The sequence below is a fragment of the Micropterus dolomieu genome, linkage group LG08 (genome assembly GCF_021292245.1).
Source record: "Micropterus dolomieu isolate WLL.071019.BEF.003 ecotype Adirondacks linkage group LG08, ASM2129224v1, whole genome shotgun sequence".
Classification (NCBI taxonomy): Eukaryota; Metazoa; Chordata; class Actinopteri; order Centrarchiformes; family Centrarchidae; genus Micropterus; species Micropterus dolomieu.
In genome coordinates, this window is record NC_060157.1 from 1,177,278 (window position 1) to 1,179,538 (window position 2,261).

At 37.7% G+C, this 2,261-nt stretch overlaps 1 protein-coding gene across 4 annotated transcripts in view; it reads right to left on the reverse strand.

The window, feature by feature from the left end:
- Positions 1–2,261, reverse strand: part of ccdc120a (coiled-coil domain containing 120a) — a 42,083-nt gene that overhangs the window by 30,699 nt on the left and 9,123 nt on the right. The window contains exon 1 of one of the 4 annotated variants that reach the window (XM_046057670.1): positions 771–975. The exons of the other annotated variants lie outside the window; for them this stretch is intronic. The gene's annotated coding sequence lies outside the window, so the exon portion shown is untranslated. Of the gene's footprint in view, positions 1–770; positions 976–2,261 lie in introns of those variants that run through there. 4 annotated transcript variants of the gene reach the window in all.

Here is a 2,261-nt window from a genome sequence, read left to right on the forward strand (position 1 = left end):
TAAACCAGTTTAAACTGAGCATTAACCCTTTGAACCAGTTTAAACTGAGCATTAACCCTTTGAACCAGTTTAAACTGAGCATTAACCCTTTGAACCAGTTTAAACTGAGCATTAACCCTTTGAACCAGTTTAAACTGAGCATTAACCCTTTAATAAACCAGTTTAAACAGTTTAAACTGAGCATTAACCCTTTAATAAACCAGTTTAAACTGAGCATTAACCCTTTAATAAACCAGTTTAAACTGAGCATTAACCCTTTAATAAACCAATTTAAACTGAGCATTAACCCTTTAATAAACCAATTTAAACTGAGCATTAACCCTTTAATAAACCAGTTTAAACAGTTTAAACTGAGCATTAACCCTTTAATAAACCAGTTTAAACTGAGCATTAACCCTTTAATAAACCAGTTTAAACAGTTTAACCAGAGCATTAACCCTTTAATAAACCAGTTTAAACTGAGCATTAACCCTTTAATAAACCAGTTTAAACAGTTTAAACTGAGCATTAACCCTTTAATAAACCAGTTTAAACTGAGCATTAACCCTTTAATAAACCAGTTTAAACAGTTTAAACTGAGCATTAACCCTTTAATAAACCAGTTTAAACAGTTTAAACTGAGCATTAACCCTTTGAACCAGTTTAAACTGAGCATTAACCCTTTGAACCAGTTTAAACTGAGCATTAACCCTTTGAACCAGTTTAAACTGAGCATTAACCCTTTGAACCAGTTTAAACTGAGCATTAACCCTGTAAACCAGTTTAAATACCTGCAGTCTGAACCATCCTCTCTGCAGCAGTTCCAGCTGTTTGTATTTAGTCTTCCCGGTGAAACATGAAGTGACTTCAGCATTAAATCCGGATTGAAAGTGGATTGAAAGCAGAATAAAACCGTGTCCAGTCAGTGAAGTGAAGTTAAAGCAGTAGAAAGTTGTTTTCAGCTCCGTTAAACTCGCTGTTTTCTCCTCTGCGACTCTCAGACGCGCTCACACGGACTCTGAGTCTGCGCAGTCAAGCTGCCTGCTGCCACACATCACTTCCGCTGTGAGATTTCCAAATTAAAACTACAGGAAACACCGATCTCACATGAAATTCACTGATTTCTCTCAAAGCCAAAATACAATCTGACCAGTTGTCAAGAATCAGATAAATATTCACATTTTATTTCCCAAAAACGGAACTAAACATATTTTTAAAGGTGCACATTTAAATAAATCTAACAAACATAAAATAAGGTATTTAATTATTTGTTCATATTACAGTCATATTATTTTCTTGTTTGATTAATTTGACAGTGCATTAAAAAACATTTCAAAATAAATGTATTATTTTAAATATCTATGATGTCCCCGTGATGTGGAACGGGAAAGATCGTTGAACGTCTTTAAACTTTGATGTTTTTATTCTCCCGTCAAACATTCGGTCCGTCCTGAAAGAGATTACAGACTCGTTTTCGGGGACTCCGACCCCAAACGCCAAGAAAAACTTAAGTCCTTCATTAGACTTTCAGGTTATTATGTTTCCTGTCTGTGTTGCTGCTCTTATTTTGAAAGAGGTCAGATCCTGTTAAATTGCAGTAACTTGAGTTTCATTCCTCTCTCTCTCTCTGTAACCTGAGTATAATGTTCAAATCAGTTTAAATCTGTTGTCATGTGATCTTCTTTTCTATCAAGGTACTGAAGAAATGTTGCAAGACAGCATCACTGACCTCCGACCTCTGCGTGGATCAATACCGGGTTGCTTCCTATACAGTCTGTAGACGCTTCATTCACTCACATAAACATCAGAACACGACATTGTCACCGGGCAAATATACAAACACAGTTGTCAGAGTCTGTTCTCACTATAGTGGTCTTCACCCCCAAAAACACATTAGCAGAACAAAAGACCCCCCCGAGATCATTCACATTCAAACGCCTCCTGTGTTTATCTGTTTTCACATTCAGCAGCTAAACATCAGCATAATAGGAGCAAGGAACTCTGGGAAAAACAATGCTGCAGAGAACAGTCAGTCCAGACCTCCAGGAAGCTGAGGGTAAATACCTCTGTTAGCATGCTGCATGATGTTAGCATGCTGTATTATGTTAACCTCCAAGTCTTAAAAGTGAAGCCTCAAACCTGCGTCCTCTCCAGCAGCCAGCAGGGGGTGACTCAGTCGCTAGTTTCAAGTCTTCTTCAACACAGCATGATGTTCATTTAGTAAATTATGGTCCCATTTAGAGGAACAGAGACCAGGAAGCAGGGGAGGCTTTAGGGCGGGG